Source organism: Rhincodon typus, chromosome 1, assembly GCF_021869965.1.
Source record: "Rhincodon typus isolate 14 chromosome 1, sRhiTyp1.1, whole genome shotgun sequence".
Lineage (NCBI taxonomy): Eukaryota > Metazoa > Chordata > Chondrichthyes > Orectolobiformes > Rhincodontidae > Rhincodon > Rhincodon typus.
This window is the reverse complement of record NC_063332.1, coordinates 137,045,035-137,057,385: the sequence shown is the minus strand read 5'-3', so window position 1 is coordinate 137,057,385 and position 12,351 is coordinate 137,045,035.

Here is a 12,351-nt window from a genome sequence, read left to right as displayed (position 1 = left end):
TAGGAATCTGGAATTCATTGTCTGTAAGGGTGGCAGAGGCAGAAACTCACACAATGTTTAAAAAGTAGTGAACATTCAAAGAGACTTAGGGTTCTAGTGCATAGATCATTAAAATGCCACAAACAGGTGCAGAAAATAATCAAGAAGGCTAACAGAATCCTGGCCTTTATATCTAGAGGACAAATGTATAAGGACACAGACGTTGTGCTGTAGATATGCAAAACCCTGGTTATATACCACTTCAGAATACTGTGCGTAAATCTGGTCACTATGCCTTAGGAAGGATTTATAGGTCTTGGAGGTAGTACAAGAGTGATACTTTGACTTCAGGGGTTAATTCATGGGGTGAAATTATACAAATTAGTTCTGTTTCTGTGGAATTTAGAAGTTATGGGGTGATCTGATGATAAAGGATATTAACAGAAACAAAAGACAGAGTAGATAATGATAAACTATTTCTACCACTTGGAGATTCTAGAACTAGGAGCATAGTCTAAAAATTCAGGCCAGACCATTAAGGAGAAATGTTAGGAAAACGTGGTAGAGATTTGGAACTCTATTCCACAAATGGTAGCTGATGCTAGATCAGTTATTCATTTTAAATCTGAGACAGATTTTTATTTTGTTAAGCAAAGGTATTCAGGGATATGGACCAAAGGCAGGCATATGGAATTTGACCACAGATCAGGCATTTTCTCCTTAAATGGCAGAAGAAACTCAAGAGGCTGAATGACCTACTCCTGTTCTGATGTTTCGATGTGTTTAGATATACATTTGCAATGCCAAGACTTACAAGGTTATAGGCAAAGTGCTGGAAATGGGATTCGACTAGTTGGGTGGTTGTTTTTGACTGGTCGAGATTCAATGGCCGAAGTTCCCTATTCTGTGCTGTAGACATCTATGACTCATTTGCCCAATTTTCAAGAAATTAATGGTTTCCTCAGAATAGAGCATTATGGGGTATTGTATGACATTGGCCAACTCATGAGAATGTGGGAGAAATTCAGCTGATCTGGCAGCAAAGAAAAAGTTAACATTTTAAGACCAGTGTACCTCTTTTTCAGACTCTAACATGCTAAAACATTTTTAATGCAGTTTGACAGGTGTACTGGAGGAGCAAGGTAAAGACGATCAAAAGATTCGGTGCAAAAGATAAAGGGGTTGTTAATCATAGTGAAAGAGTAAAAGAGATTTAAAATGAGTATAAAAGAGAGAGAATTGACCCTATCTACTAAGTGTAAAGTAAACAAGGCATAAACAAGATAATGCTCTTGTGGGGGGGGTGCAAGTAGATAATGTTAGAAAAATGGAGAAGAGATGTAGCAAGGTCGGTTTCTGAATTTATGGAATTCAATGTTGAGTCCTTGAGGCTGTGAAATGCTTTAGTGGAAAATAGGTGTTCCTCAAACTGGCATTGTCCTTTGTTGGAACCTTGCAAAAGGCCTGGGACAGAAATATAAGCATGAGAGAAAGATGGGTTTGTTGAAATGACAAGCAATTTGAATGCCAGGGTCATTCCGACAGACAGAGCAGAGTTCTTCCAGAAAGCAGTTCACCTCATCTACGTTTGGTCTTTCCAGTGTAAAGGAGACCAAATTGTGAGAAGCAAATGCAGTAGACCAGACAGAAAGAAGTACAATAAAACATTACATCCTCTGTAAGTACATTTGAGGCATCAGATAACTAGGATGGAGAAAGTGAATGGGCAAGAGTTACACCTTATGAAATTGCATGGGAAGGTGCCATGGGAGAGTAAGGAAGTGTTAACAGTAATGGTGGAGTGGACCAGGGTGACACAGAGGTAAGGTCCCTGCAAAATGCGTATAGTCAAGTGGAGCGGAAGATATATTAGGTGCTGGAGGTAGCAGATAAGACACAGAATGACTTGGACTGATTGTGGCAAGCTTGGAACAGAATAAAATTGTCTCTGGATCACAATGGCATCATTTAAATTAGACACTGCTAGCTTTCAGCGGGTCAGTCTCACATATAGTCCTGCTGAAGAAGTAGATGTGCAGATTTTTGAAGAAACAAAAAGTGGGATCCACAGGATTGTTTAAAGCGAGTTTCCTGCTGCAAGGGAAATTGTCTTTATGCTTCTTTCTGTTGCTACTTCAAAGAGACTTTTCCTTTAAGACATTTAAGAAAAAGTCTTAATCTCCCAGCTGTGGTGATATTGCTGCAGATGTTTTGACACTTAACACCTGTTACCTGCAACAGGAATTTGGTTGGCATCAGTCACAAAGTGAGTGATGCAAGAAATGTCTCAGTCCTCCAGTGGCAGCATGTATTAGAGCCTGAGGGTCAGTTAGTTTAGTTGCTGGATGGCTGGTTTATTACACAGAGTGATACCGACAGTGTAGATTCAATTTCTGCAACAACTGGGGTTACCATGAAGGACTGTCCTTTTCAGCCTCTTCCCTCGCCTGAATTGTGGTGACCCTCAGGTTAAACCACGATCAGTTATTTCTGTCTAATGACAAAGCAGACCTACGGTCTGGTAAGATTATGGCAATTTTACTCATTCCTTTGTAGAGATTTTTTTTTTAAATTTCCTAATAGCATTTAATTTCATCCTTCCTCTGCCACAGCATTTGCTTCATCTGCATGAATACATTTATCATCATCTCACAAGGCTACTCTGGCATATTTATACTGATCTTATGCTTTATCTTGGAATACCATGTTCCCAACCATCTGTGGGACATGGTGAAGAAAATCCAGACTGTCCACACAACAGTGCGCTACTCCCAATATCTCAAAATTTCAATCACAGAAACATGGAATTTTGTAGAATTTTGCTTGCAGCATTCTGTAAGATTTGGCAAATATTTGGAAAGTATCACCTGTGACTAGATGCCACTGTGGTAATTATCACAGTAGCTATTAACATTTTATTCCAATGGCCCGTGCAAGAGAGACTGGAGTAGAATGAAAAAGGTATATTGAACCTGGAAAACTGGCAAGGACACATAGAACATAGAACATAGAACAGTACAGCACAGTACAGGCCCTTTGGGCCACGATGTTGTGTCGACCTGTTATCCTACTAAGATCAATCTACTCTGCATACCTTACATTTTATTATCCTCTATGTGCCTATCCAAGAGTTGCTTAAAAGTCTTTAAAGTATCTGACTCCACTACCACTGCCAGCAGCGCATTCCACACACCCACCACACTCTGTGTGAAGAACCTACCTCTGATATCTCCCCCATATCTTCCTCCAATCACCTTAAAATTATGTCCCCTCGTAATAGTCATTTCTGCCCTGGAAAAAAGTCTCTGACTATCCATTCTATCTATGCCTCTCATCATCTTGTACACCTCTATCAAGTCACATCTCATCCTTCTTCGCTCCAATGAAAAAAGCCCTAGCTCCCTCAAACTTTCCTCATAAGGCCTGCTCTCCATCCTGGTAAATCTCCTCTGCACCCTCTCTAAGCTTCCACATCTTTCCTATAATGAGTTGACCGGAACTCAACACAATATTCCAAGTGTGGTCTAACCAGAGTTTTATAGAGCTGGTTTTAAACTCAATTTCCCCACCAATGAAAGCCAACACACCGTATGCCTTCTTAACAACCCAATCAACTTGAGTAGCAACTTTGAGGGGTCTGTGGATATGGACCCCAAGATCCCTCTGTTCCTCCACACTGCCGAGAATCCTGCCATTGACCCTGTATTCTGCATTTAAATTCGACCTTTCAAAATTAATCACTTCACACTTTTCTGGGTTGAATTCAATCTGCCACTTATTTGTCCAGCACTGCATCCTGTCGATGTCCTGTTGCAACATACAACAGCCTTCCACGCTGTCCACAACTCTACCAACTTTCGTGTCATCAGCAAACGTACTAACCCACCCTTCCAATTCCTCATCCAAGTCATTTATAACGATCACAAAGAGTATAGGTCCCAGAACAAATCCCTGAGGAGCACCACTGGTCACCGATATCCAGGCTGAATACTGTCCATCTACTACCACCCTCTGTCTTCTATTGGACAGCCAGTTTTGTATCCAGACAGCCAAGTTTCCCTGAATCCCATGCCTCCTTACTTTCTGAATGAGCCTACCATGTGGAACCTTATCAAATGCCTTGCTAAAATCCATATACACCACATCCACTGCTCGACCTTCATCAATGTGTTTTGTCACATCCTCAAAGAATTCAATAAGGCTTGTGAGGCATGGCCATGCTGACTATTTCTAATCAAACCGTGCTTTTCCAAATAATCATAAACACTATCTCTCAGAATCCTCTCCAATAATTTGCCCACCACAGAAGTAAGACTGACTAGTCGGTAATTCCCAGGATTATCCCTATTCTCTCACTTGAACAAGGGAATGACATTTGCCACCCTCCAATCTTCTGGTACTATTCCAGTGGACACTGAGGATGCAAAGATGCAAAGGATGCCAAACGGGCAGCAATCTCTTCCCTCACTTCCCATAGCAACCTTGGGTATATTCTGCCTGGCCCAGGGGACTTATCTATACTCATGTTTATCAAAATTTCTGGCACATCCTCCTCCCTAAAATTAAGCTGTTTAAGCATATCTGCCTGTTTTATGCTGTCCTCACAAACGTCAAGGTCCCTCTCACTGGTGAATACTGAAGCAAAGTATTCATTAAGGACGTCCCCTACCTCCTCTGACTCCGCACACAAGTTCCCTCCACTATCCCTGATTGGCCCTACCCTCACTATTGCCATCCTCTTGTTCCTCACATAAGTATAGAAAGCCTTGGGGTTTTTCTTGATCCTACCCGCCATGGCTTTTCATACCCCCTTCTAGCTCTCCTAAGTCCATTCTTCAGTTCCTTTCTGGCTACCTTATAGACCTCTAGAGCCCTGTCCGATCCTTGCTTCCTCAACCTTAAGTAATCTTCCTTCTTCCTCTTGACTAGGTGTTCCACATGTCTTGTCGTCCAAGGTTCCTTCACCTTACCATCCTTTCCTTGCCTCAGTGGAACAAACCTATCCAGTACCTGTAACAACTGCTCCCTAAACAACCTCCAGATTTCTATTGTGCATTTCCCTGAGAACATCTGATCCCAGTTGGTGCTCTGTAGTTCTTGCCTAATTGCTCTGTAATTCCCCCTCCCCCAGTTAAATACTTTCCCATACCATCTGTTCCTATCCCTCTCCATGACTACGGTAAAGGTCAGGGAGTTGTGATCCCTATCACTGAAATGCTCTCCCACTGAGAGGTCTGACACCTGACCTGGTTCGTTGCCAAGCACCAAATCCAATATGGCCTCCCCTCTAGTCAGCCTATCGACATATTGAGTCAGAAATCCTTCCTGGACACACCTGACAAAATCTGCTCCATCCAAACTATTTGCACTTAGGAGGTTCCAGTCGATATTAGGAAAGTTGAAGTCACCCATGACAACAACCCTATTACTTCAGCACCTTTCCAAAATCTGTCTCCCAATCTGTTCCTCAGTGTTTCTCTTGCTACTGGGGGTTCTATAGAAAACTCCCAATAAAGTGACTGCTCTTTTCCTGTTTCTGACTCCCACCCATACTGACTCAGTGGAGAAACCCTCCTCCACGACCTCCCTTTCTGCAACTGTGATACCATCCCTGATTAGCAATGCCACTCCCCCGCCTCTTTTTCCTCCCTCCCTATTTCTTTTGAAACATCTATATCCCGGAACATCCAACAACCATTCCTGCCCCTGTGATATTCAAGTGTCTGTAATGGCCACAACATCATTGTTCCAAGTACTGATCCTTATTTTATATGGATGATAGTATAAGGTAGGGGTGGAGGTTAGATAGGCCTTAGGTTTAGGGTAAAAGTTCGGCACAACATCATGGGCTGAAGGGCCTGTACTGTGTGCTGTACTGTTCTATGATCTATGTTCCATGTTCTATGATCCATTAAAATAGACACACTTCAACCTATCGCACTTAGGAGGTTCCAGTAGATATTAGGAAAGTTGAAGTCACCCATGACAACTGACTGCAACTTTGCCCTATCAACTGCTTATCCTTCCTCAAAGATTCTCTGCTTGCTTTATCTGTCTGTACTACTGGCTACCCCATCCTCTGATCTGTAGCTTCAGTTCCCATCCCCCTGCCAAACTAGTTTAAACCCTCCCAAAGAGCTCTAGCAAACCTCCCGCCCAGGATATTGGTGCCCCTCCAGTTCAGGTGCAACCCATCCTTCCTGTACAGGTCCCACCTTCCCCAGAAGGTATCCCAATGATCCACAAACCTGAAGCCCTCCCTCCTACACCAGCTCTGTAGCCATGTGTTCAGCTGCACTCGCTCTCCGTTTCTGGCCTCGCTCGCCCTTGGAACCGATAGTCATCCTGAGATTACTACTCTGCTCATCCTGGCTTTCAGCTTCCATCCTAACTCCCTATATTCACTTTTCAGGTCGTCATCCCGTTTCCTAGCTATGTCATTGGTACCAATGTGTACCACGACTTTTGGCTGCTCTCCCTCCCCCTTAAGAATCCTGAAGACTCAATCCGAGACATCCGTGACCCTGGCACCCGGGAGGCAACAAACCATCCGGGAGTCTCGCTCGGTACCACAGAATCTCCTGTCTGTTCCCCTAACCAGTGAATCTCCTATCACTATCGCTTTTTATCACATGTTTGATACTGTGACCATTGAGATCTTTTTTTTTAGACAATTCTATTGAGAGTTTGTTGAGATGTACTGCATGCATTCAACAAAACATTCAAAAGCGCCCTTAGAAAGCTGCCACGCTACACTATGTTAGTTGATTCCTGCCACTCCCGTTTAAAAAATGCAGTACTTGAGAAATAGCTATGCATCAGTAATCTTTCACAGTCAATTCAACATACTTACTCATGAGATAACTACATAATCATCCACAGAGAATAGACAATGCTGGTAGTGCAAAAGTCCTTGTCAGCAGCGACTTTCTGAACCATATATAAAGTAACTGGAATGGTGACTCTAGATTTATTAAAAAACTAATGACTTTCATCAGTGAGTGCATTCGTATTGAGGAGCAAGCAACATAGGCTGTTAAAAGTCTTTGAAAGAGGACTCAATTAATCACCTTTTGTTACTGCTCAAATGTGACTCAAATAAAATTAGCAACAATATCATGTTCTGTATCATGGCTCTGTGAAAGACTATTCCACCACTTCTTGAATCTATAATAAATGTGTATTTTGTGTATTTACTTTTGTGTGAAAAGGAAACATATTCAATGATTGTGAATAAGTGGGATGCATTGTTGTGATCTCACATGTATCGTGATACATTTTAAAATATCAATATGAAACTTTTACTGTCTTTATTTCATCTTTCTGTACTAATCAGCGAACTAAAGTAATCAAATGGCACCACATAACTGAAAAAATATCAAGGCATCCAAAACTGTTTGGTAAAAATATCATTATGCTCCATTGAAAATAGGAAGATGATGGCCTGGTGATATTCATAGATTCATACAGCACAGTAAATGCCCTTTTGCCCAGTGAGTCTGCATCAACATATCACTAAAAATGCTCTAATCCCAATTTCCTGCACCTAAACCTTATCCTTGAATGTTATGATATTTGAAGTACTCACCCAAGTATTTTTTAAAAGTTGTAAGCTTTCCAGCCTCCACAACCTTCCCAGGCAATGCATACCAGATTCCTACCTGAGTGAAAAAGGTTTTTTTCCCAAATCTCCTCTGAATCGCCTGCCCTTGACAGCACCATCTTAGGTACAAAGGTACCCTGGTACAACACTACCCAGGGCCATACCATTAATTGTACAAGCCCTGCCATTGAAGAGTATAAATAAGGTGAACAGCAGGTGCCTTTTCACTAGGTTGGGGGATTTCAAGACTAGGGGGCATATTTTTAAAGGTGAGTGGAGAAAGATTTAAAACAGACCCAAGGGGCACCCATGAAAAAGAAATGGGTGGCACAGTGGCTCAGCGGTTAACACTGCTGCCTCACAGCGCCAGGGACCCAGGTTTAATTCCACCCTTGGGTGACTGTCTGTGTGGGGTTTGCACATTCTCCTCGTGTTTGCATGGGTTTCCTTCGGGTGCTCCGGTTTCCTCCCACAGTCCAAAGATGTGCAGGCTCAGTCAATTGACCATGCTAAATTGCCAGTAGTGTTCTGGGGTGTGTATATTAGGTGGGATATAGGACAATGGGGCTGGGTGGGATGTGCTGAGGGTCAGTGTGGACTTGTTGGGTCGAAGGGCTGTTTCCACACCATAGGGATTCTATTATTCTATAAAACTATGCCCCCTCCATGATTGACCCGTCAACCTAGGCGAACAGCTGCTCTCTATTCACTCTGTCCATACCCCTCATAATCTTATACACCTCAATCATGTCCCCCCTCAGTCTTCTCTGCTCTGAAGAAAACAATCCAAGTCTGTCTAGTCTCTCTTTTTGGCTCAATTGCTTCATCGCAGGCAGCACCCTGATGAAACTCTGCTGTACCCCCTGTAGTGCTATCATATCCTTCCTGCAGTGATGTGACCAGAACTGTACGCAGTACTCCAGTTGTGGCCTGATCTACGCTCCGTGCAACTCCAACATTACCTTCTTGCTCTCATGGTCTATGCCATGACTGATGAAATCAAGTGTCCCATATACCATCTTAATTATCCGATTCACATGCTCTGCCAACTTCAGGGATCAATGAAGATCCCAAGAATCTTCTGTTCCTCTAAGCTAACCATTGTCTTGCCATTCATTAAATAGTCCTTCATCTTGTTTCTTCTTCCAAAGTGCATCACCTTGCATTTATCAGGGTTAAATACCATCTGCCACTGGTCTGCCCATTTGACCAACCCATCTATATCTTCCTGTAACCTACAACCATCTTCTTCACTATTAACCATTTGAACAATCTTGGTGTTGACTGCAAATTTGCTGAACATTCCCACCGCATTTTCATCCATATCATTTATGAATATAACAAACAATAAGGATACCAGTACTGATCCTTGTGGCACACCACTGGTTAGCAGCCTCCAGTCATTCAAACAATTGCTGGACTGTTAATCCAGAGATCCAGGGTTCAAAACTCGCCATGGCAGATGGTAGAATTCGAATTCAATAAAAATCTGGAATTAGGAGTCTAACGATGACCATGAAACGATTGTTGCTTGTCAGGAAACACCCATCTGGTTCACTAATGTCCTTTAGGGAAGGAAACTGCCATCCTTACCTGGTTTGGCTTACATGCAACTCCAGATCTACAGCACTGTGGTTACTCTTACCTTCCCCCTGGGCAATTAAGAGTGAGCAATAAATGCTGATCTAGTCAGCAATACCCTTATCCTGTGAATGAATATAAAACAAACATCTAATTTTCATTGGCCAGGAATGGAAAACACAAAATGTGCAGATTGCACCCTTTTAAGATGATATTTGGATACCTTTGGGGAAGTCAGATGCCCTTTTGGAAAGGTAAACTTCCCTTAAGGAGTGTTGAGTAACCATGTAGAACTGTAGAATTTATTTCCCAACCTTCCATTATTGCAATGCCTCTCATCTCAGTTTGATTGATATCTCCAAGCAATTCTTGAATCTCTGTGGGACAATGAATTCCAATGCTTAATTTTAGAAGGAATGAAGTGAAGGTAAATGTAGTGGATGGGCTTTTGAGAGTTAGAATTAGAATCCCTACAGCATGGAAACAGGCCCTTCGGCCCAACAAGTCCACACCGAACCTCAGAGCATCCCACCCAGATCCATCCCCCTATGACCCACCTAATATACACCCTCTACCTCCCTGAACACTACAGGCAATTTAGCATGGCCAATCCGCCTAACCGGCACATCTTTGGACTGTGGGAGGAAACCGGAGCACCCGGAGAAAACCCACGCAGACACCGGGAGAATGTGCAAACTCCACACAGACAGTCGCCCGAGGCTGGAATCGAACCCAGGTCCCATGGCACTGTGAGGCAGCAGTGCTCACCACTGTGCCACCGTGTCACACCATGGTGAATGTTTTGAAAGACAGAACATATACTTTATCTCATCTCAGCATGAGTCCTGAGGACAATTCATGATGGTTAGTTGATGCATCGGCATGGTATTTATAAGAGCAAAAGGTGGTTGATGTGAGTGTGTGCTGTCACAACTTAACACAAAGCTGACACATGGACTATAAGTGCCATGGGGAATTTGGAAGTCATAGGTTGGCAAGGATAGTATTTGAGAGGTGATAGAGGTGGGCACAGAGCAAAGATTGCCACAAAGGCTATGAGGAAACATGATGGATGTAGCGTGAGGTGACATTGTTAGCATTGGAAGGAGTATAGGGAGCCTGTGAGGTTTGAGGAGCTAAAGAGTGAGAGCTGGAAGGCTATATTTTGTCTTATTGCCTTTTTAATGCTGCAACAAGGCACCCAACCCACTTCTGCATCTAGAAACCTCTATATTGTGCTGGAGTTGCCAAGTATGACTCCTAGAAAACTTTTACACTAAATAAAAACCCTAACTTCAGGCTACCTTCTCCCAAGTCAGATTTTGTGGAGCAGGGAATTGTCTTCAACCTGCACTTCTGGCCTTAGAGAGAAAATTCAAGCTCAGACATGCATTGCGACCATGATTAAATGACAACGAAAAATTGAAGTTTTAAATGTCAAAGTAACAATTCTGCTAGGATTGTTAAAACATGTGTTAGTACAGTGGACATTTTTCTTTTCAGTCATAGGATGTTGCTGTCATTGGCTAAACTAGCATTTATTGCCACTCTATAAATTGGGCTGGAGAAATGACTGGTGAGCTGTATTCTTGAACTGCTGCAGTCATTGGGTCACAGGGAAACCCACATTAATGTCACAAAGAGGGAAATCCAGAATTTTGACCCAGCGACAATGAAGCAAATGTGATATAGTTTCAAGTCTGGATAGTGTTGGCTTGAAAGGGATGTTGCTAGTAGTTGTGTTCCCATGCATTCTGTGCCTTTGTCCTTCTGTGTGGTAGAGGTTGCAGATTTGGAAGGTGCTGTCAGAGGAATATTGGTGAATTACTGAGTGTGTTTTGTAGATGGTATGTACTGTTGTTGGTACTGCTTTGTACTGGATAGTGTCCAGTTTCTTGGGTGTTGTTGGAAATGTACTTAGCTAAGCAAATGGGGTATAGTCCATCACATTTCTAACATGTGCCTTTTAGATGATGGACAGGAGACAGGAGGTGAGTTACTCATGACATATTTGCTAGCCTCTGCTGTGCTGTGGTAGGAACAGTATTTATGAGCCTGATGTAGTTCAGTTTTTGGTCAATGGTGACCTCCAGAATGTTGATAATGGGGAATTCAGCCATTATAAATCCAAGCAATGCCAAGGGGGACAAAAAATAGGACAAAGCAATCTGGTCAATTGTTGCCCAATTGAGCTACTCTGTCAATAAAATGATGAAAGGGGCCATCAAAAGTGCTATCAAATGGTAAAGGAATAACTTGCTCACTAACACACAGTTTGCATTTCACCTATTTGGCTATTTGGCTCCTGACCTCATTACAGCCTTAGTCCAATCTGGATAAAACAGCTGAACTCCAGAGCTACAGTGCAATAGACTGCCTTGACATAGCTTTGATTGAGTATGACATCAAGGAATGCTAATAAAACTGGAAGCAGCGTGAATCAGGGAAACTCCCTGCTGGGTGATGTCATATCTAGCATAAAGGTAGATGGTTAAGGTTGTTGGAGATCAGTCATTTCAATTGCAGGACAACTCTGCAGGAGCGCCTCCGGGTAATGCCTTTGGCCCAAACATCTTTGACTGCTTCAATGACCTTGCCTTCATTATAAGTTTGGAATGGGGATGTTTGCTGATAATTGCACAATATTCAACACCATTTATGAACCCTCATATGCTGAAGCAGTCCATGTCCATATTCAGCAAGATTTAAGCAACATCCATGCATCGGCTGTTAAGTCTCAAGTAATATTTGCAATCTTCAAGAAGAGAGGATCCACTTCCTGTTATAGTTAACACAGTGTGGAGATGGAGGAGCACAGTGGGCCAGGCAGCATCAGGGGAGCAGGAAAATTGACATTTCGGGTCGGGACCCTTCTTCAGAAATGGGGGAGGGGGAAGGGAGTTCTGAAATAAATAGAGAGAGGAGGGGTGGGGCTGGGGAAGGTAGGTGGGATGGTGATAGGTGAGTGCATGTAGGCAGTGGTGGGGATTGGTCAGTGAGGTGGGAGGAGCTGATAGGTGGGAGAGAAGATGGACAGGTTGTGTCAGATCAAGGAGGTGGGAATGAGAGGTCTCAACGTAGCCTACAACCCAATGGTCTCAATGTGGATTTACTAGTTTCAAAATCTCCCCATCCCCCGCCTCATCCCATGACCAACTCTTCCTCTCATTCCCACCTCCTTGACTCGA